Source organism: Pantherophis guttatus, chromosome 4 (genome assembly GCF_059756535.1).
Source record: "Pantherophis guttatus breed Tessera chromosome 4, ASM5975653v1, whole genome shotgun sequence".
Classification (NCBI taxonomy): Eukaryota; Metazoa; Chordata; class Lepidosauria; order Squamata; family Colubridae; genus Pantherophis; species Pantherophis guttatus.
In genome coordinates, this window is record NC_142066.1 from 108,687,427 (window position 1) to 108,711,851 (window position 24,425).

Sequence of the window (24,425 nt, forward strand, 5' to 3'; positions counted from 1 at the left end):
GGGGTGAAATCCAGCAGGTTCTGACAGGTTCTGGAGAACTGGTAGCGGAAATTTTGAATAGTTCGGAGAACCGGTAGTGGAAATTTTGAGTAGTTGAAGAATGAGTAAATACCACCTCTGGCTGGCCCCAGAGTGGGGTGAGAATGGAGATTTTGCAGTATCCTTTCCCTGCCATGCCCACCAAACCACACCCACCAAGCCATACCACATCTACCAAGCCACACCCACAGAGTTGATAGTAAAAAAAATTGGATTTCACCACTGACTTTAACCACTAGACCAAACTGACTCACTAAAGAACTAAATAATGGCATTTCTTGAATTTTTAGTTGTCTTATGGAACTTGTTTCTCATGTGAAGAGTTAATGATAAATTGAATGAAATAATATGATTGAATTTATATTATAAGAAAACAATGATTTATTTACTTTATTTGTAATTCTGTTCTTTCCTGCTGATGATCATATTTAGATTTTAGGTAAAGCTTTACAGTATTCAGTATTCAATATACATTTATTATCTTATTTACTTATTTAACCTAATAGTCTTATGCTCACTTAAAAATCATTTTGAATGCTCTGGATTACTCATTGAGCTTCACACTTGCTCTCTACTATTCTTTTTTTTTTTTTTTGCAATTTTTTTTTTTAAAAAAACACACAAATAAACATACAATACATCTTTTCAGAACAGAGCATTGATCCGGTCTTAAATTTCTACCACTTTTTGTTCATCTTTATCAGAATTTAACATATTCTATTTTTGCCATAACACTTATCACATATCTCAACTATTACCCTCTTATAGAAAGCTAACTCATATTAACTTGATCAAAGCAATTACCCTTCTATTAATCCACTTTAAATCTTGATTCAATTAGTACCTAATAATACAGTTCACAATTCCAAATCCACCAGTCAACCAAATACTCACTATTAAAAATACAATTCAAGGACATATTTCTAAATCTTATTTTCATTTCTAGAACTTCCTTACATTTTATTATTACTTCATATAATATTCATTAAGTCTTTAATTATTACTTCATCAAATTTAAATCTTATCTCTAATCTTGAAAATATACCAATTTAACATTTAAACAAAGTTCTTAATTCAAATAACACAACATAATACAATTCATCATTATTTCCCTAAATTCTGTCTATTTAACAATACCATTTATATAAAAGCCAATTTAAATAAGTCTTATTTAGTATAATCCTATATCATTTCAATTTTCTTTTCTTTTTGCTTAAATAAATGTATTATTGAAGATATTCAAATTATTACAATTGTTATAGGTATTTAAACAATATCCCAAATATTATAGCCATCAATTTTCTCAGATAGTACCATCCAACATCTCAATAAAAATTAATTCATTATATCCATTGATTGTTTTCTTTTTACATAATCTAATTTTCATATATTTTAGCTTCAATCCTTATTTCAAGTCTAGGTATCTATAACATATTCTTCTCTCATTTCTATCTTCTTTTTTCTATCCCCTATTTTGCTCACTGTTAATCCCAGTGTAATCATCTTTATTGCTCTCTACTATTCTTTAAAGAAGTCATTTTCCCCAGGTTTTCTCATGGACCTTGGAAACTGATTACTTTAATTACTGTGAAGCTAATGTAGCTCTTGAAAGAGCAACACCTTATTCCAGGCTTTTCTGGAAATCTGGGGGAAAAAACCTTTTCTCCAGATTTGGTTGGCTGTTTCAAAAATAGCTCAGAAATGCTCTGCTCACCCAAGCTTTGATGAATTTCTTTGGAAACAAACATTGCTGAAGTATGCACAATCGTCTTATAGCTCATTTAATAAATACAGGTACTCCTTGACTTATGACTAGTTGTTTAAAGATGGTTTGAAGTTGCAACAGCATGGAAAAAAAGTGACTTATAGTCCATCCTTAAAGTTATGATTATCGCACCACCCCAACCATCTCATGATCACAAGTCAGGGACAGGACAGCTGGCTTGCATTCACAACTGCATCAAATTGTGATATGTGATCTTTCCAGTTAGCTTCCAATAAGCAAAGTCAATGGGGAAAACTGTATTTGTTTAATGAGCATGGTGATTCACTTAGCTATAGTAAAATTATTGTAATTATTGTAAAATCAGGTCTGATCATGTGATCACTTAGCAACTGTATTCCTTAGCCACTGAAATTTCAGTTCTAATTATGGTTGCAAGATGACAACTACATGTAGGCAAGTTTCTTTGCTTCTTTCAGAGCAAGTCCAAAGATTGTGATTAGTCAATCGTACATCACTACAAATATATAAAATACTCTATTCTGCCTTACATTTTATGCAGGTATAAGAGTCCTTTGAGGTAGTCCAGGAAACCAAAACCCCGAGTACTAATGCTACCTTTATTATAAAATTACAGTAACAGAATCTTGGAAGTCTGAAAGCAAGTTTTCCCCTTCCCTACCTTTATTTTCTAGAGAATTAGAAATCTGAGATGCTTCCTCTATCTTTATTCCTTATGTGAACTGAGATACCTCTTATTGATTGATTGATTGATTGATTGATTGATTGATTTACTTATTTACTTATTTACTTATTTACTTATTTACTTATTTATTTACTTACTTACTTACTTATTTATTTATTTATTTATCTATTTATTTATTTATTTATTTATTTATTTATTTATTTATTTATTTATTTATTTATTTATTTATTTATTTGCATTTCTATGCCGCCCAACTCCCAAGGGACTCTGGGCGACTCTTGTCTGACTGTTGCTCTGACTGCTGCTCTTACTTCTCTCTCTTAAATTTATTCTTGCAGGCCATTATATAATCCTAATTAAAATAACTTAGAAAATAAAATCTTACAGCTCGGTTTCTGATTTAGATCAGGGGTGTCAAACTCAAGACCCACGGGCCAGATCCGGTCAACCCAATGTGAAGAGGAAAGATCAGGCCAGCGTGGTTTCGGCTCAGTCTACCCAGGGGGAAGAGGAAAGATCAGGCCAGTGTAGCTTTGGCCCAGTCTACCCAATGCAAAGAAGAAAGATCAGGCCAATGTGGCTTCAACCCGGTCTACCCAGTGCGAAGAGGAAACATGCCAGCAGTTTTGGGAATGGTATCAAGCTGGCCATGCCCACCCAGTTGGCCACATTCACCTGGTTGGCACACCCAGTCAGCCACACACATTCCCCCCCCCAGGTCAACCACAGTCCTGATGAGCCCCTCAATGAAATTGAGTTTGGCACCCCTGATTTAGATGCATGCTAGTGATTTATAGTGTCACTCAGTCATCACAGTGATGATATACTATTAATGTAGATCACCATTGTGATGCAACTAACAGTATGGGAAATTAGCATATATAAATAAAGTTATAAGTTGTAGATTGAATTAGTAACTTCAGGAGAAAGTTTTCACTAAGAGATGATTGGGGCTACTTAGATGAAGGTGTCACCTTGATGTTGACTTGAAGTGAACTGCTGATGATGTCAGAATTAAGGATTCACAGTAACTTCATTGTATCCATAATCAGGGAAATTTTGGTTTCAAGGTAGTTGCTGTCCCAAAAATGGATACACTCCATTACCCCAAGTGTCCTTGGAAACAGTAGAATTATTTTAGAGATAATCTTGTTGTCTTGGCTGTGTGATCAAACAAACATCTTTGTTTTTGTTTAGAAGAAATATCTAAAATAGTGGTATATGAAAATCAGAACCTATCTTGCTCTGTTACTTTCCTGCAGATGATGTGCGGCATTGTATATTTATATCTGGAAAAACTTACTGCTAACAAATATGGTAGTCTATGTGAACATTATTATATTTGGCAGATGTATTTGTAAATGCTAGAAACAAAATTCTGAATACATTTGGAAAGCTGAACTACCACTTGGAGACTGAGGAGGCATTGTTAATTATTATGGTTTTCAATTATTATGCCTTATCAGTACTTTAATGCTTGTTTTTATGCTGTTTCTCATTGTGTAGCTTAAGATACTGTCTTTCAGAATCACATTCCTTCCTCAGAACAAACCCAGAACAAACATAATCTTAATGTATATGATATACGTAGTACATATCAGCAGCTTTTCTACAGGGCATAAACTTTGCAAAATTAGTTCATTCTGACAGAGTGCTGGAATACTAATTTGATGCCAACCTAGTGAATTGACAGTAGGATGTACGTTCAGTTTCCCTTAAATTTTTAATTTTTAAAGAACATTGTTATGTATCTCTCTACTATGGTTGGATAAAGTAAGTTGCAGCAAAGCTGGAGTGCCCTTAAGAAACCTAATAGCACTTTAAAACACATTTTACTCATTGTGGGGAAGGCCAGAAGAGATGTTTCTAGTGTCTGCACTACTATAGTTATAAAATGAGGGAGGCTGGGTAGCTGAAACTGTGATGATTTTATTCCAGACTTTTTACAGAATATTTTTTCTTTTTTTTCCTTTTGAACACAAAGAAATAGTTACATTTTTTATGATTATATCCAATAGCCACTTCAGCTGAATTCAGCTCAAAGAAATATTTGACTTTTTCATGCAATTAGGAACATATATCAAGAATATGATTTAGTTTTTCTATGACTTGCAACTCTTGACCACCAAAAATATTTTATTTAATGGGATGAAATCATATTGCTGTGGTAAAGAGCTGCACCTTCGAAAAAAAGAAGTATACCAGCTTAGAAAGAGAGAATCGCACAACAACAAAAATCCCTAAGAAAATAGCAATGGGTAGCATAATACAGAATATTCTTATTGTTTTCCTATTCTGAAATATAAAGCAGGGTCAGACTTGGTTAGTAATTGGATGGGAGACCATCAGGCAATTGCAGAGATCTAGAAAATCTAAACTTTCCCCCCTTTTTTATTTTTAATTGCTTTATTACCATAGGTACCCCATACTCTGTGAACATATTACTGAAAAATGTTTGGCTGGACACATGCACTTTGTACATAGATGTACTGTACCTAGAATTCACTGTGCATGGCACTGAATATTGTACTAATCTTTTTTATATCAATCTGCAGAACTTTCTTAAACTCATGCTGCTTGTGCTTTGGTATAATTGTATTGGGCTGGCTAAGGATTATAGGAGATATAGTCCCAATGAATCTGACTGGTGGATTTGCATGAGCTATCCAAGATCAGAGCATGATATCCTTTCATTTGGATATATACTCATCTGTAAAATATTTTTGAACTCTGTGCTAGTCTTCCAAACATTGGGGAAATTACTAATAACAATCCATAAGCCTGATGTGCATCATTGCATTAAAAATATTTCACATCACATAGAATTCTGTAGTTCTTGATTAGTTCCTTGATTAGTTCAAGGAAATATATGTTGATTTTATATATTGTGTCTTGAGTAAAAAAAAATAGTTTTATTCATTCCAGTAATTCCTATAAACCAATATTTGTTTGTTTCCGATACCAATTCATCATCTATATCATTGGATCAATGAGCCACTGAAACTGATTTCCACATAAGGACTATTATTATATACCTATAAGCCACACAAGAAAATGCTTAAAAAGTTTGTTTCCTTTATGAAAACCAGGCTAGCAGTTTCCTCTTTCCCCAATAAATGGAAACTCTATAAATTTAATTTTATGGCATAAGATTAAAATTCATTTGTGTGTGCCCCTATTAGCTCTGTTCTAATTTTTTTGTTTGGTGCAATTTATTTAGAATATTTAATATATCAAATTAATTTTGTAGAACCTATATATTCTACAAGCAAAAATTATCCATGCCTCTTTACATCTATGTAGTTTCTATTAAACACAGACTTTAACAGACTAATTTTCAAAACGGAGACATGCTAACCCATTCTGTACACACTTCTCAAAGCATATGAGTCTGCTAAGGAACACTGTCTCTTTTGTTCAATAGTGAGATTTCTTTTTATTATTATTATTACTATTTCATTCTGGTCTTTTCTGGTTTCTGGTCTTCAAATAAAGCTAATTACAAAAAAGAAAAAAAAGTTGGAACTGGTGGAGAGTGATCATTTAAAGCCATTTCCTTTGCAGAAAGGAACAAAAAGAAGTACCAAGGGCATGGATAAGCCTGTAAAAAAGAAAAGAAAGGAAAAGAGAAAAACCATCTAATGAGGATGTTGAGATAAGTGCTTGTGAAGAAAACTGGCAAAAAAAGAGCTTTTAGTCTAAAATCCATAAATAAGTGGGCATCAGATGGGTACTAGAACATTTATAACAAGAGAGGCCACCAAGCTATATCCCTCTATGCAAAAGCTGCAACCTTAGAAATGTTCTTTCTTAACAAGCTATTTTCTTTTCTTTTCAAATATTAATTTAAGGGGGGAGAAATACTTGAAAATTAAGGCGCTTTATTCATGTCTTTGAATCCATTATAGAAGCAAGCAGGCAGGCAGGCAGGCAGTGGGACTGCTTTATCACTACAGTATAATATAATGTTGAAAATGGGCAAAGTCCTTATGCGTGCGCACAAAGAAGCTATTTCAGGATTGGCCCTATGATCCTTTGGTGATCATGATGGTTCTGAAACTGGAATGATATACGTTCTGCAGATGTACACCTTTAGCAGAAAGCATTAAAATGTCTCATCTTGCATGGTGATTCTTTCTGCCTTGTCTTGAATTAACTAGAGATTCATCCCTGTGCAAAGAGAGATGGACACCAGATATTTAAGGTTCTGTCTAATTATCAGAGAAGGACTTGGTCCTTGAACATTGTCTAAATTAGAATTTAATACTTCTTTTGGAGAGTATAAAAGAGAAAGAAAAAAACAATTTGAAAAGGTAACTGGACATAAAAGGAGGAAGAACAGAAAATGTATTTCAAAGTCTTGGGCTGTTTGGATTCCTACACTCCATTTTGAAGCTGGTAAGCAGAGCTGACTGAATCAGCCAAAATAATCTATTCACAGTCTAACCACCAGTAGCCCACCCTTACTGGTTTTAATTATTGTGATTTCTGCTTTTCCTGACCTAGCATCTTTTCAACATATAGGATATCAACATCCATTGCTCACCAAATTAGTTGGTAATTGTAGATTTGATAGTCTATACATAGGAATGACAGTGTGTTGGAGAAGTCTAGATGAAGCGTGTTTGCTCTTTTGTAACTGTTTTATCAACTTAAGCTGAAGATTTGTTATGTTGAAGTCAATAATCAAGAACTGAAATATGTTGACACTAGTTGAATGAAGGCCTCAACATGCTATTTAAATTATCAGAAGGAAGCCTGACCATCTTAAGAAATAGGATGAACTATTTTTGTCCTTTATTTTGCAGCCCTTTCTCCTATAACCCCTATAAACTGTCTCTCTATTCTTTCTCAGAAACATCTATTGAGTTATCAATTATAATTATAACTGTATTTATAACCCACCAATTCAACCTCAGTCTCAATTTGATTGCTAATTATTAATTGCATCAGTAGAGCTTTCTGTATTGAGAAATGCATACAGCAGTTTGTTTTTTGGCTATGTAGTTAACAGTTTATTTAGCTGTTACTTAAACATTTAAAGAAGCCTGAAGTGTAGCATATGAATTTTAGCTGCTTAATAAAGTCTGGATATAAAAATACATAACAAATTAGACAGGAGAACGTTTCAACACTAAAGATTATCTTATTTTCAAAGAAGCTAAGTATCTGTTTTCAGATATTGCAATGTTAGACTATTAAGCATTTTAAAAGTGATCAGCTTAGGAACAAATGTGAAGTCATTATGAACCCTCCAAAATTGGTATAATATACCACTAACGTCAAAATCTTAGTCAGATTTTGGAGTTACTGAAATTAATTTTCAAGAACTGGACAACATATAATGCATTATATTACTCAAACCTGAAAGCTCCTAAAGGAGCATTCGTTTGCCAAAGATCTCATTGCTCAACATGGAAGTTCTTTCATTGGCAACACTGACTTCAACTAAAACTACAGTGTCTCCTTAGCTTTTCCAGCATTCCATCACTCCTCTTTTCCTAAAAGTTGAGATGTGGTTGGTGACAATCTATGAACCATTCATAATGCACATATCCCGAGTTGTTTTATCAGTTATTTGATTTCATGCTTGATTTGTATTAGTAGGAAACTGCATTATTGGATGGTTTGGTTTTTTAAAAATCCATTCAGACATGTTTTTGTTTTCTTTATTTACTTATCTGAATAATTTCAGTGAGGTTGTCTTGGCAATGAAGCATTAGGTTGTACATTACCCAGTCTTCACAAATTCCCATCACATGCTTGGCATTAGCTAACATTGTCTGTTAAATGAGTTATAAATTATAATTATAAGCTGCAGCACTTTAATCGAGCAATCATTAGGGAAAAGCCATGTTCAGACAAGAAATTAAGAGTCAGAATGGGGAAACCAAGTGCTGTGAATTATATTGATATCACCAGATTAATTCTAGTGAGATGTAAATATGATGATATTTTTCATCAGTGGTGATTTTTTTATATTCTAGTGCTTTCTTTCCTTTTAAAAAAGCAACATTATTTTGATAATATAGTTTTAAAAATTGAGAATATGGTGGCTACAGTTTGCAGTAAGATACATGTGGGTATTATAATTTTCCTAATTAGTTGACGACTTAATATCTAAATATATAAAAAATATATTATAAAGCTGGGTTAGAACAAGGGGTCTTGTATCTAATTTTTAATACATGGCTTAACTTTTAATTTTGGATACAGTGCTGTCATGAGATTACTGTTATCCAACAAAGAAAAAGGAAAAAATGTAAATCCATTGGTATTGCATGTAAGTTTCGATTGTACAACTAATGAAGGGAAGAAGATGCTTAGCATATTGTCTGGTGAGACAATGCAAGAAGGATCTGAGCACCTATTCTCTGCAAGGGAAAAGAAGACAAACAAGGTGCTCAGTTGTTTGGTGCCTATTTTTCTTAGTAAAGTGCTAAGCAGCTGCTTCATTCTATCTATAGTGAGAAAAGGAGAATGGAGGAAGTTCTGCCCTATCTCCTCCCCAAAATGAAAATGATTGTTGATCTGTTATGAAGTTAGGGAGGGCAGCAGCAACAAATAGTAAGATCATCTTGTATAAAAAGGAGGCAAGCTGACCATTCCATCTGGGTTCAAATATTGCCATAATATTGTGGTATTGCATCTCTCAGCCTTCAGCCAGAAATTTACTAGGTGATTTTGATCCCATATTTTTCAATCCAATCAACCCCACCGAGTAATATTATTACTGGGGATAAATGGTAGAGGGAATGTTATGTATACTGCTTTGGGCTTCTGAAGGAAAAACAGGATCTAAAGCTAACAATACATTTCCTTGTATGGGGTAAACCAAGTCATTGTCATTTCAAACCATGAGTAATACCATGCAGTGCTGTCCAAATCCAACCATTTCTTAATAACAGTGGTTGAAGAGTAGGAAGATAGGAAGACTGAACAGCAAATTGTTCTCTGGATTTTTTAGCCTAAATCTTTTAGCTCTGAAACTCAGTCAAATGAACATTAAAAATGCACCACAAATACCATTGACTGTTGCTAATGATTGATACGGATTGCTGCCAGCGTCCTAGGTATCAACGAAGTACCTTAAGATGTATGATGTTCCAAGTAGCACAATTTCTTGCAGTTCTGCTGGTGTTATTGCAGGAAGCTGCAATTTGCTGATGTATGTTATAAAATTCTTGGACATGGTACCAAGTGCCCTGATGACAATGGGTATCGAAAGTATTCGAAAGTCCCACTTTATAGTATTTAGAGTATTTAAAGTATATTATTATTATTATTATTATTATTATTATTATTATTATTATTATTATTATTATTATTATTACATTTATGAGGAAAATAAGTATCTACTCTCTTTAACAAATAAATAAATTGCATTTATTTGTTAATACTGTTCTTCCCAAACCTGGTTAAATTACCCAAAACTGAGTAAAAGTAGTTTCTCCAGCATATCGGGAAAGATCATCCAGGAATGGGTAGTGCTCAGCTTCTCTTCTTGGAGACCGAGTCAAACTTTCTTGGCCATGCCTACTCCTGCCCGGGCGACCCCCAGTTCGACTCGGTCTTCTACGAGTTGAGATTGAGAATAGAGCCTCACCTATTTCTCGATTATTTTCTCGACGTAAAAGGACAACGTTTTGGATTCTTTTTTCCGAGCGAGGCTCTGTGATCGCTCATGAGCATTCTGGGGGATCTCCAATCAACTGGTTCCCTCTCCTTCCGGCTTGAATCCCAGCCGAGGTCCCTGCCGTTCCCGCGATTAGTGGAGGGGGCCTTGCCTGCTAACAGGCAGCCCCTGGCATTAGTCTGCTTCTGCAGAGAGGGACTCAGTCCCTGCCTAGATTCTTCTAGGCACACTGTTTGAGTCCAGCGCTTTGGGCGCCTCACGGGCCTTGGCAGGCGTGCTCATGAAGAGCCAGGCTGCCCTACCCACAGTACGCGGCTGGTGCGCTAGGCACCTTTTTCGGCCGCGGCAGGAGTGCTCACTAGGAGCCAGGCTGCATGATTTGCACTGAAGCGGCGGACGCTTTTCGCGCCTTCCTAGCCGCGGCAGGAGAGCTCCCAGCCGAGCTTCCTATCGTGCAATAATGTGGCCGGCGTGTCAAGCGCCCTTATCGCCGCAGTGGGAACACTCCATAAGAGCCTGGTTCCCGCTTCTCGGTTAGCGGCCAGCGCATTCAGCGTTGTCAATGGCCACGGCAGGAGTGCTCATGGCGAGCCGGGCTGCCCGAACTGCGGAGGAAGCGGCTAGCGTGTTAGCGCCTTTGTAGCTGCAGCAGGAGCGCTCATGAGGATCCAGGCTGCCCTATCTCATGATGGAATCGCTGGCGCGCTGGGCGCCTTTACAGCCACAGCAATGCGCTCATGAAGAGCCAGGTGGCACGATCTCTGAATGCCGGCTGGAACGCTAAGCCTCATTACAGCTACAGCATGAGCGCACATAGGCGGACAGCTCAAACTCAGTATGGTTTGGATGAAGGTAAGCCCCGTTTCAGCTGCGATGGGCACGCTCCCGAAGCACAGGCGGTCCAAATCGCAGATTGAGGTCTGCCCTTCCAGGCACCATTTCAGCCGAGGCAAGCTCGCCAATATTGATCCAGGCGGCCCAACCTGCGGAGGAAAGGGCTGGCGTGATTGGCTCCTTTAGGGCTGGGGCAGGAGAGCCTTTAACGGGCTGGGCTGCACAATCTGCTTATAGAGGCTCGTGCGCTTTGCACCATTTTTGCCACGGCTTCAAATGTGAGCGGCTGAGGAATTAGGGACTCCTCATAGCCATGGCAGGAGAGCCCTCCTGCAGCGATGCCTATTGCTGGGGAAACATGAGTCTAGGGCCACTCAGTACTTTCGCTCAATGTCTTCTCCCTTCGGCTTGTGGAGCAGGGAGCATGGGGAGCTCTCACGGCCATGACAGTAGTGCCCTTGGGCCGGTCTGTCAGTTTCATTCCGACAGAAAGAGTCGCCTTGGTCTCTCTTCCCCATCAGAAAGTTAACGGGGCTGCGGCCTTAGACGGCGACGGGATAATCCCTCAGCGCCCAATTGCATCCAATAAATTGGCAGGAAGTGGAACGTCGGCCGCACTAAAAGCCCGAGGCTAGTCTGCTTTATATGTACCAGTTGCCAGTTACTCCAGCTAGGCTTCTGTCAGTTTGTCTAGCTCCCGATTGGCCGCAGTGACAGTGTTCGGGGAGTCCCGCCCTCTGACTGCTCCCAATGGCGGGTAAATTGCTGTCTCAGACATAGCTTTGGTGGCAATGGAGCCGGTTTCCTGTTCCAGTTCCAGATGAGAGGGGGCAGCATTGCTTCTAAATGGCCACTTACAACAGTTGCCTTCAGCATAAGAAGCGAGACTGCTTATCCAAGCAGGTTCAGGCAGTCATCTGTCCTCCTCTGGCCCCATATTTATATATACTTTAACACGTTTTCTATTGTTTTGTAACACAGGCTATCCTGCAGTCCCCTGGTATCATTATGCCTGTTCCAGGAGGCGGTATGCAGAACCTTCACATGAGACCTTGGTTTTCTGCTCATGAAGGTTCAGGGCAACGTCATGGTTCCAGTTACCTCTTCAGAGGTCTCTTCTCCTTCCGTTCCAATGGGACTGTACAGCGCTGGAGTGCAGTGGTTTAGGGCCCTCAGATCCCTGGCTGCCCCATTATCCCCTCTTAATTGGGGACCTGACTTCTCAGACTTCTATGCCTTCGGTTTCCGAAGGGTATGCCTGGGGGGCGGGGGGAATCCTGATCCTGGGGGATCTGGAATTTCTCTCCTCCTCTAGAGGCATATGTTTACCCGGTTCCCAGGGAACTTTCTTGGAATCACATAAGGTTATGCAGACCTCCAGTTTCCCTAGGGACCTCTCTCCTCTCACGAGGGACATAATGGTTCGCTAGATAAGACATTGACTTAAGATAATTGCTGACCGGGGGTCGGCATTTCGGGTCCCTAGTGCCCGGGTTACCGGCCGTTAAGTGAGACATCCGTTAAATGACATTTTGCCCCATTTTACGATCTTTGTTGCCACGTTTTGTTAAGTGAAACACTGCAGTTGATAAATATTAACCTGGTTGTTAAGTGAATCTGGCTTCCCTATTGACTTTGCTTGTCAGAAGGTCACAAAAATGGGATTCATGTGACTCCCGGGATGTTGCAACTGTCATATTTTGATCACATGATCATGGGGATGCTGCAGCAGTCGTACGTGTGAAAAATGGTTATAATTGATAATTTTTTCTTTACTTTTCTTTCAGTGCCATTGTAATTTGAATGGTCTCTAAACAAATTGTTTAAGTTTGAGGGCATGTGGATGGTTGCAGACGGGAAGTTGGGGACCTCCCTTGGTGGAAAGGTGGCTCCGTTCCATGCACCTTTGGTGCTGGCCGTGCTGGCCACATGGCTGTGGCTATATCTTCGGTCACCGTGGGTGATTGGACTTGCAAACGGCGATTACACTACCACCTAGAGTTTGGGGGTGAATCGCACTTGGATGCGAGGAGGACCTTTACACTGGTTCAGGGTCAAGAATCTGTGATCCTCTCCTATGTGGAACCTGTCAACCCAAATTTAAGAAGTGGCCTCAGGTCCATTCGTCTGACAGCCTGTACTGGAGTTGGTTTCCATGGAGGGTGAAGCTAGCCTTGGCTCTTACTCCACCGCTGGGGCCGAGGGTTCTTCCTCAGCCTGAGTTGGACGTTTTCTAGGTTGTGCCTGTCCTCGGTTTTTCTCCGGTAATGCACAGTGCCGGATTGTTTCTTCTGCAAGTCATAGGCAGCTCAGGTATGGATGGTAACACTCTTAGGAAGGCTTTCAGTGGACGCCAAGTTTCCATTTGGTGTTGGTCACATGGGCACACCCATTGGTCGCTGCCCATTCATGCTTTGAGTTGTGAGATCATCTTATGGCCGGTGCAGACGGCCTTTTGAATTCACCTCAGTGCGGGGCTATTTTCCCTGGATTCTGGGCACCTGTCAGTGCGATCGTTCGTTGTTCGGGTAAGGTCAGGTCTGTCATCGGTCTCCTCCTTCGCCTAGTTGACGGTTCTCCCCTTGGATTGTAGACGTCTAGGTGTCTTCCTTTCTCAGCCGATCGGGTTACGGCAGGTGGCCTGGGCTCTGGCCGACAGCAGCGTCATCATAGGCTTTGGCGGCATGCCTGCCATGGTGTCTCAGTAGTTGAGACACCTAGCTTGTTCTTAGGACAGATCGGTGATTTGTCTTCTTCACCCCCCGGTACAGTTTCCAGCTCTGGCAGGGGATTTGGCTGGATGAAGTCCAGATGCTTCTCATCTCTTCGACGGCCAATCTCTCTCAACATGACGAGGTGGGGATGCTGGTCCAGAGCCTTCCAGTCCTTCCTCTCCTCCTCGTTTCCGGGCTGTCGACCTCTCGGGCGCACGCTTTGAGCTCTTCGCTGGATAGGGGTACTTGGGAACCTCCGTTTCCTTGTCGAGAGTGCACTCAGGTGCAGCTCTCCAGCATATCTGGGACAAACGCCTTCATCTCTTTACGGGAGTAAAGTGGTTCCCTTTACTCGCCTCACTATGTATGTGGTTATTGTATATTTGACGGTTGGTAGTGGATACCTGATTAGCTCCCGTCGGACTACCGATTGACAGCGGTCTTCGTCTTCCTCTTCACGTTTAGTCTTCCCTTGTTATCTCGATCAGTCAATAACCATTCTGGTGCCATGTGAAGTGAGTAGACTGATTTCTTCGTCGCCATTTTGATTGTGGCACAAGTTTAGCGGTACAGAACTTCAGTCCTTCCTGGGTACAGGCCTCGTTGGTCTCCTGCCAATGTCGCTGTTGGTTCCCTTTGCCCTTGTTGATCCACGGGTCTTCCACATTCCAACCTTCTGTGGCTACCTTCTATTCTTTGTCAACAGGGGTCCATTTGGGCTCCTTCAGGGACCGCTCTTTGGGGTCCATGCATTACCATCTCCCTGACAGGGGAACAGCCGCCCATACTACCCTTTCTGAAGGCGACCACCAGGTTCATTAGGATCCTCGAGCCGGTCATGGGGGGCAGTGTTCCTTCTCTGAGTTGGCTCGGTTGCCCCTCTGACTGTCCAGGAGGGGTTCTGATTGTTGTTGTTGTCCACCGTGTTGGCTAGACTGTTCATCCCGATAGCCTACTATTGGTATTTATTGTACTACCTTGGACCGGGAAGCGTCTACAGCTAGCGTTCAGCCCAATGATCCTTGCTCAAGGGCTGGTCACTTACAAATTGGTGGACGTCCACATATCCTGTGTCCTTTCAGGGTTGTATCCATGTTCCTCAGCCTACCGGGAATGGGTCCCAGTTCATCACCTCTCCCGTCTGGAGTATCTTCATCATCCCATACCCTTGGGGGATTTTGGTCATGTTGTGTCCTTGTTCCTTCCAACCCTGTCTCTGGGCCGGCTGGTCTTGCCAGCTGGAACTGTGGCGACAATGGGTTGGGGTCCTTTCCCCGTGGGGGATGGCATTCCTCTCATTGCAGGTCTCCTTGGAAGCCCCATGGAGAGTCAGTGGCCAGGGATGGTTGGTCCTCGAGGGAAGGGGTCTTTGCTCGTTGACAGAATTCCTGTTTCCTGTGCCCCCGGCCTTCCAGATTTCCTTGGGAGATAAAGTGGCTAGTGGCCCTGCTGTGCCGATTGCTTCTCCGCTGCTGCCATCGGTCCTGAAGGTTGGTACAGCGGTTTGGTCACTCCTTCCGACATTCCACTGTTATGTGTGGGCTGCCTTTCGCTGGCCCAACGTCGGTAGCGAGTAGTAGAGTTTGGACCAGACTTCTTCCCTCCCGTATGACTGACCAGCTTTGGTAAGTCCCACTCCTGGATGATCTTTCCCGATATGCTGGAGAATGGGCATTGGTCCTACCTGATATGCCCTTTCTCAGCATGAGGGGAAGATCATCCAGCCCCACCCTGATTGACCGTCTGGTCCTTAGTCTGGGGGAGAGGCTTCTGTTTTTTGCAGGTGGTGAGTCTCAACCTTGCTACGCCTTCGTCGAACTGGGGAGCACCCGGGCAGGAGTAGGCGTGGCCAAGAAAGTTTGACTCGGTCTCCAAGAAGAGAAGTTGAGCACTACCCACTCCTGGATGATCTTCCCCTCATGCTGAGAAAGGGCGTATCAGATAGGACCAACGCCCATTTTCTTTGGGAATTATATATATAGCTATGATGAATAGAAAATATAGAATAGAAAATAGAATGAATATATGAAAAATAAAATTGTCATTTAATCTTAAAAATTAATAAAAAGAATAATGTTAATCTAAAAGCCTAGTGGATTTATTGCAGCATAAGATATGGTTGGTCACATTGGCAGGCATAATTTTGATTGGATTTGTGTTTTTATTCAACTATTAAGTCTTTCTCAAGAACTTGGGATAGACAGATGTTTTTGAAGGTATTTAAGGTACTGTGGTGGAATGTAAAGATGTAATTTTTTCATGTTGCTTTTAATATCAACTGTACAGGCCCATATATTTGTTTCTAATTTTGAAAAATAGGTTCTTTAGCTATCGCTTTATAAAGAATCAATTCTGTTTGTCCAGGCTTTAATTTCCATGCAATAAAAATATACAGTTTTTTGTTACTTGAAAATTGAAAGTAATTAATAGGTATTTATAAAAATATATTTATTTTCAAAATTATAGTTAGAATCAATACATCATACATTGTGGAAAAGAAAGTAGAAATATTTTGTAGTTACTGACTGTGAAGAGTCTCTGTTATGTAACTTTCTATATTTTAATTATTTACATTTTAGACACTGATTTCTTTATAGCTCATGGCAATACAGATTTCTGAGATTAAGTTTAGCTGAAGTGTAAAGTGAAAAGATGTGTGTTGGTATGAAGAAATAGGATTGCCTAATTTTTTCTCAAAAAAATCAGATTTGTGCAAACTACTTGTTGGATATAATGTCATTAAAACAAACATTATTTTGTTGACCACTAATACTATACTCCTATTAATACAGAGGTAAACCTCTGTCCAAGTGCATGTAGATTTAATTTTCTTAGTCTATAGATCTATTGAGATCAATGGGACATGGGAATTCTGGTGAAGAAAAGACAAATTGAAGATGGCTCCACTAAAAGTGGATCTAGTGAACATAGCAAAATGAAGAGCCAGAGCAGAGATCACCATTTACGACTTTCCCAGTTGGCTTTCAACAAGCAAAATCAACGGGAGAAGCTGGATTTACTTAATAATTGTATTTCACTTAACAAAGGCAGTGTTTCACTTAACAAGCATGGCAAGAATTGTCATGAAATTGGGCATAATTCACTTAACAACTGTCTTATTTAGCAGTGGAAATTCTAGACCCAATTGTCGTCATAATTCAAAGACAATTTATTTGTGGGAGATAGTGAAATGGTTAAATCCTATTCATCACATAAAGACATAAATATAATTTATTTGGTTTTTGGTAAATCTAGTTATTGTATAAACCATGGTTTTGTTTGATGTTGCAACATGATAGTCATATCTGGTCACAAAGGCTCTGTAATTAGAGAATTGCTATTTTTGAAGGAATTGATTGGAAAAGAATTTCTAAAGTATAGAGAGAAGGTAGAGATTGAGGGGAGTGAGAAACAATTGCTGTCAATAAAAGTAAAGAGGCAGAAAGATGATAAAGAGAAAGAGAAAGAGCATAGTGAAAGTTGAGTATAGGAGAAAACGGGGTGAGAGAAAGAGGCATAAAGCAAGAATTTAGACAGAAAGCCAAATGAGCCATGATAAGCGAAAAAGCTATAGTAGTTTGGGCTCAACTCCAGCAATAGTGGTTTGTAACCATGGTTTATGTATGAACTTGTGTTAGCATTGGAATTACAGTTAAAACCAACCATCAGCATGATATTTGAATTCAGTCATAATGATCCTGGGCCAAAAATAGCAACAGCAATAGCACTTAGACTTACCATGTTTTCCCGAAAATAAGACCCTGTGTTATATTTTTTTGAACCCTGAAATAAACGCTTGGCCTTATTGCCATGTGCGCAAAAGTCCAATTGGGCTTATTATCAGGGAATGTCTTATTTTGGGGGAAACAGGGTATATACCACTTTACAGTGTTTACAGCTCTTTCTCTAAGCATATTGCCCTCAACAATTTGAGTCCTCATTTTACCTACCTCGGAAGGATGGAAGGCTGAGTCAACCTTGAGCCTGGTGAGATTTGAACTGCCAAATTGCAGGCAGCCTGCAGGCAGCAGAAGTAGCCTGCAGTACTGCACTCTGTGCAGCCTGCAGTACTGCACAGTGTGCCACCGTGGCTCAAAATATTCAAATTGGAAATTCATATTGGAAAAATATTCACATTGGAATATCTGTCTCTCCAACTGGTATATTTAAAATATGGCTAAAGGTTGTAGGTATATAGTACTCCACCAAGATACAACTTGAAATAGGAGACCATTTGTCTATTTAGATTTAAAATGATAATCCCTATCAAATATATACGGTTAAAATCTATTCTTTGTAGAACGTTTTACACTAATAATCACATTTAACCATCATCATGTAATACTGTAGTGTAGCAAAATTAATGAATCATTGAATTGTCATACAAATATATAAGGAGATGCTGGCACAGAATGGCCTTATTTTTTCATTCTTTTAATATTAATAGCAGTCAGGTAGAAATGTTTATTCCTAGAATAAGTGTTGCATTGTATAGGGACAAATTATACCAAATCCTAGTGACTGGAACTTTGTCCATGAAGACCCATAGCTGATATTAAATTTCTGAGGGTATGTCTTTGCCTTCCATTACATATCAATGGAGATTAAGAAATACCGTATTTTCTGGCGTATAAGACAACTGGGTGTATAAGACGACCCCCGACTTTTCCTGTTAAAATATAGGGTTTGGGCTATACTCGCCATATAAGACTACCCCTCTTCCAACGCACACCAAATAAAAATTAAAAAACATCAGCTGGCTCACCCACAATGTAAAAGCAGCTGTGCTAGACCCAAAATGGCCCCTGCAACAAGCAGGAACCTCACACAGCCACAAAAAGCCCAAAAACCCAACTTTCACACTTTACACACACAAAATTCCACATACAGCTTTGTGAGATTTTGTGTGTTTGTGTAGTTAGAGTGAAACACTACAGAAACACACTAAATCTCAGAAAGCTGCACAAATATTATTTGTGCTTAAGAAGAAATTTTTAAATGTTTTAATTGGTAGTGAGTTTTAATTGGGCCAAATTTATATATCTTTTAATTGTTTTTTTAATATTTGTACTGCATGTTTTTTAATTTTGGCTGTACACCGCCCTGAGTCCTCAGGGAGAAGGGCGGTATAGAAATTTAATAATAAATAAATAAATAAATTTTATTTTTATTTTTATATGAAAGCTAAATTTAAAACTTCCTAAACTTTAAATGGCTAGGTCTAAAAAAGAACAACTAAAAAAACCCCAATTAACTATTTTTTTTAAAGCTCCCAAAAGGGAAAAAAACTTACCCAATAGAACAGGGGTCTCCAACCTTAGCAACTTTAAAACTTGTAGACTTCAATTCCCAGAATTCCTCAGCCAGCTTTGCTTTGCTGGCTGAGGAATTCTGGGAGTTGAAGTCCACAACTCCCTGCCTGCTTGATTGCAGGCAGGGAGTTGCTTGCTGATGGAATGGATTCAGGCAAGCGAAGCAAGGCAAGCATTGCGACTAGCAGCTAAGGTAAGCAAGCTGGAGGGGGAAAACTTTTTCCCTTTTACATGGCTCTGGCGATCTAAGCTGAGTTGCCTGATTAGCAGGCAACTCAGCTGGGATCGTCAGCACTTGGATCGCCAGAGCCATGTAAAAGAAAAAAAAGTTTTTTCCTTTTAAATGGCTCTGGCGATCCCAGCTGAGTTGCCTGATTAGCAGGCAACTCAGCTGGGATGGTCAGAGCTTGGCTCATCAAAGCCATTTAAGGCTCGTCAGAGCCTTTCAGGCTGGTCTGCCTGGTTACAGGAGAACAACACCTGGCGTATAAGATGACCTCCAACTTTTGAGAAGATTTTCATGTGTTAAAAAGTCGTCTTATACGCCGGAAAATACGGTCGTTAAAATGTGTGCTTCTAGAATTGGATGAATATTGTAGGAATAGTAGGCCCAAGGAGAAATACCTTATATGAAAATACGTTTTGCTTATTTTGTACTCTCTTTATTTTAAAAAGTGCTACTGATTATTTTAAAACTATTAGCATATTTGATTGAAACTATGAATGAACTGAGGTGATCATTGCTGTCCAATTTCAAGGAAAGGAATATTAATAAAAATGTTATATAGAAAATGTACTATTTACCAAGAAAACAAGATAATAACAAGACACTTATCCCAAGGCGGGGTGGGTGGGGAAGCTTAGTGGAGAAATACAGGTAGTCCTTGACTTATGACTGCAATTGAGTCCAACGCTTCTGTTGCTAAGTGAGTTTTGCCCCATTTTACAACCTTTCTTGCCATAGTTGTCAAATGAATCATGCAGTTGTTTAGTTAGTAACATAGATTGTTAAGGGTTGTTAATGGGTTGACTTCCCCATTGACTTTGCTTGTCAGAAAGTCGCAAAAGGTGATTATATGACCGTAGAACACTGCAATCATCATAAATACAACCCAGTTGCCAAGCATCCAAATTTTGAGCACATGACCACGTGGATGCTACAACAGTCGCAAATCTGAAAAATGGTCATAAGTCACTTTTTTCAGTGTCATTATAACTTTGAACATTCACTAAATGAACTGTTGTAAGTCAAGAACCAGCTGTAGTTGAATATTCAGTAAAAAAGAGCCCTGGTGAAATATTTGAAATGTATTTAACAAAGATATATTTTTAAAAAATTTGAACCAAATAATGGACAGAACTTTAAAAAGATTTTGAAAAGGGGGGGAAACCCTCTCCATCTTAAAATCAGTTGCAACAATTTAAATGAATATATTAACTAAAATAATATTAAATGATAATATATTAAATGTATATGTCACCCAACTCCTGACAATTTCATATTGATTTATTTAGTCTTCTAGATCAGATAGAACTCTTTACCATACAGGACCCACAACAAACCCTTCCTGCTGGATCTGTTGGACAGGTATGTAATCAGAAAGAGGTGGTTTCTTTTGGTGCCAATTTCAATCTCAGAATTCCCAACCCCCCAAGATTGGCAAAAGAACAGTTAATAAATTTATCTGGAAAAGAAAAACAACCTAGAATAAAATAAACATTTTTACAAGATTCCAAAGCTAGAATAGGTTTGGTCTCCCAAATTTTAAAACTCTTACTGTGCATATTGCTTGCCATGGTTGATCGAATGGATAAAATCCCCAAATAGCAGAATGTCAATATTAGAAGGTGTTGGCTTAGCTAATAGACTTCACAGATATACAGTAAAAAGACACAAAAGAAAACAAAAACTTAAAAGGACATTTTATAAGATAGAGCTTGATAAAAACATAGAATACCACAAACAAAATATAACATACTTTGTTAAGATTTATTTTATGCTAATAATCACAAATAACTCAACTCTAGAAAAGAGACACTTTATTAACGATATTTGGACTGTGAAACCAAACTTAAGGAATGTGCAGCATTGGCAAAATCTGGGTGTGTACATCCAGAGTAAAAGTTTGATTAAATTTAAGCAAGAATTATATGTCCTAAAACAAAGCAAATTCAGACATTTTTTGCATGATTTTTAAGGGAAAAATAATTTATATAATTATAGTAATTGGAAGCCATTTCAGTATTTAGAAATATTTTAATAGAGTCCCCAGTTTAATACAATGGGAGCGAATTTAGTTTTTTATTTATTTTTCTCCTTTTTAACAACAATGTCTTATTGATTGATTAATTAATTGATTTTTTTCCCAAGTTGTCTTCGTTTGTGATTATGTGTGTGTACTTTGGAAAGATGATAGGTAGTGGTATTAATATTAATATCATGTATAGAGTTATATAGAGATGTCTAGTTGTTTCTTAAGATATATAATGAATCTAATATATGAATGAAGAATGAAAACATTAATTTTAAATTTTGTAATAATCCTAAATCCATCATTTATGTTCTGATATTTTATTTTTTATTCATTGTATCCCTATTTTTTTCTTATTTTATGTAGATATTTATTTTGTTCTTAGATATTTTAACAAATATTTTTATTAATTTTTTAAAAGTTTGTCCAATTTTGAATGAATAGATACAGGAGGATTTCAAATCCATCTTTGTCAGTTGGTGCCTTTGTTTGCTTGTTTCAATTAAATACTTGTATCACAGTTTTGTGAGCACTTGTTTTGAAAATGGCAGCTGAGAAATTTGTAAAATTTCAGAAGACTAGAAAAATCTTTATATTCCAAAGGCTGTGATATTTTTTATTCTCTGACCCCTTTCAACATGGTGGTGGTAGTATGGTATATTTTATTTTTTATTATAACTGAAAGAAATGACAGCATAATAATTATATAAGAAACAAACACATTTCAGCATAGGTTAGGATTTATGAAAAACATGCATACCATGTCTCTTTTTGTGTGCCAATACTGCTCTGGTTTATACCATGTGCATATATCAAAAACTTTCATAATAATTGTTAGAGCATCAGCATAAATAAAACATTTTCAAAAAAGAATTCATATATTTATATGTAATATATTTATTCCTAAATACTTAAAAATACATGCCTTATTTTAATTGTTCATTTATGTTATTTTTAATTGGTATGTTCAGATCTAGAAATCTGATTTAGCAGATCCAATCCAAAGCATTTTTGGAAGAACACAAGTAAGAAGAAATAACCAAGATACTACTATAAGAGTGTGCAAAAGACTCTGAAGTCAGGCTAAACTGCTAGACTAATTTACACAACTCTCACCTGGGGGGGAAATTAGATGGATAAAAACTAATGGAACAACTGTGTACAAGTGTACATCCATGGCTCAGTATAGGTCAGTGATGGCAAACCTTTTTGGCATTGCATGCCAAAAGTCCGAGCGTGCTTGCGCTATTGCGCTCGCGTGTGTTGGCACCCATAATGCAATGCACGCCCCATTTGCACATGCGCACATGACCCTCCCCCTATACTATAGGTAAACAAAAAAGTATAAGTGGTACACTACAAGTACAGGGCATTTTTAGTCTTTGTATTATGCAACACATAAATGGTTGGATGTAGGATTAGAAAATATAATTATCAAAGCTGCAAACAACACAAAGAGGGGATAACAAATGCATTAGAGGACAGCATCAAGATTTGGAAAGAACATGACAAGCTGGAACATTGGCAAAAAAACAGCAAAAAAACTTTCAACAGGAACAAATGCAAATCTTAAATATAGGTCAGAAAAATCAAAGGCATGAGTACAGAAAAGAACTGGGGAGAACTATATTTGGCTGTAGTGCATATAAAAAGAATCTAGAAGTTTTGATGGATCACAAGCTGAATTAAGCCAAAAGTGTGATGCAGCTGTAAAAAAAAAAAAGCATAGACAATCTTAGGCTTCCATTAACAGAATATAAAGTCAAGATTAATTTTTCCTTTCTATTCAGCATTGGTGAGAGTGCATCTAGAATATTGATTCCATTTTGGGACACTATGTTTCATACAGGACATAGACAAATCAAAGTGTCTGAAGGAGAGCAATCAAGAGGGTAAATGTACAGGAAGGAGAGAAAATTAGGATCATTTGAAGGCTTTAGTATATTTACCCAGATAATATGAGACTATAGGAGACATAACTATTTTAAGTATCTGAAGGCTATGCTGTAGAAGGTGGCACATAAGAGTTTTAAATGACAAGGAAATAGATTTTAGTTGGAACATCAAGAAACATTTTCTAACTGTTAAGAGCTATTCAGCAATAGCTGGGGCTTTTTTTAGTGGAGATAGTGAAAGAGAAGCTGGATAGTCATCTGAGAAGTTGTACAGTATTAATGGATTTCTGCTCTGAACTGGAGTCTGGATTGTATGATCTCTACAGTCCTTTCCAACCCTTCCATTCTATGATTCTATGAAAAGATAAGTAGGGAGAAGGCAATACAATGCTGCTGATAATTTTAACCTCTTGTAAAATCCATTCTTAATTAGTTAACTATAATAGAACCAAAAGGCTCTCAGGATAAAATAAACATGGAGGAAAGGTAGTGGTGATTTGCATAGTATTACTTAAAAGAGCTATTTATACTTTGGAAACCAGTATGGCCTTGTACCTTATCTTTTAGTTTTGGTGCCTTGAAGTAAAATTGTCTCATTTGAGATGACTAGATAACATTTGGACGCTTAGATTTTGTTATTACTGTTCTTTTGTTTTCAGCTGGCAAACCAAGTTTTGGAAATCAAACTAATATCTCAGTAGTGCCCAAAACAGTATGAACACCTCTGTCAGCTCCTCCGGTTTCTCTGTCTTTCTTATATAATTAGACAACTCTGAATACTTAATCAGTCCCTTCTTCTTCCCTTTTGAATTGTTGTAACATTGATGCTCTTTAATGGTGCGAAAGAAAAATTATGTGAGGAACAAAGAATTGGCCTTTCAACTATCCTGTTTGGAATGGGTATGATGGGAGTTTTACTTGCAAGCCTACTTTACTATACTAAGAAAAACTGACAAGATAAACAAAATAGTTTTCCTTACATGCAATTATATGTGCAAGTAGAAATGTCATCCTAAAGATTGCTAGTTGACCAAGTAATTATCTGAGAGGAAGTATTATCCAGTTTTGAAATAATTTTTGAAAGAGTTTGAAATAGTTTTGAAATCAAGTATAAAAAATACCATCAGGAAAGTCACTAAATACAATGATCAAGTATTTCAACAGATAAGGCTGGTAGCACTGACTCTTGTATGGACACTGGTGAGGAAGTACAGTGATAACTTTGAGCTTTGAAAACTTTCAGGAGGTTTTGAAATGTTAAATATAATTTTTTTGAAGACAGAACAATAGCTGTTTGAAACACTAACATTTTGT

At 38.1% G+C, this 24,425-nt stretch overlaps 1 long non-coding RNA gene across 1 annotated transcript in view; it reads left to right on the top strand.

The window, feature by feature from the left end:
• The window catches only part of LOC117656012 (uncharacterized), a 51,137-nt gene that overhangs the window by 10,710 nt on the left and 16,002 nt on the right, over positions 1-24,425 (top strand). The window contains exon 5 of the long non-coding RNA XR_004588846.2: positions 20,480-20,552. This is a non-coding gene — a long non-coding RNA (uncharacterized LOC117656012). The remainder of the gene's footprint in view (positions 1-20,479; positions 20,553-24,425) is intronic.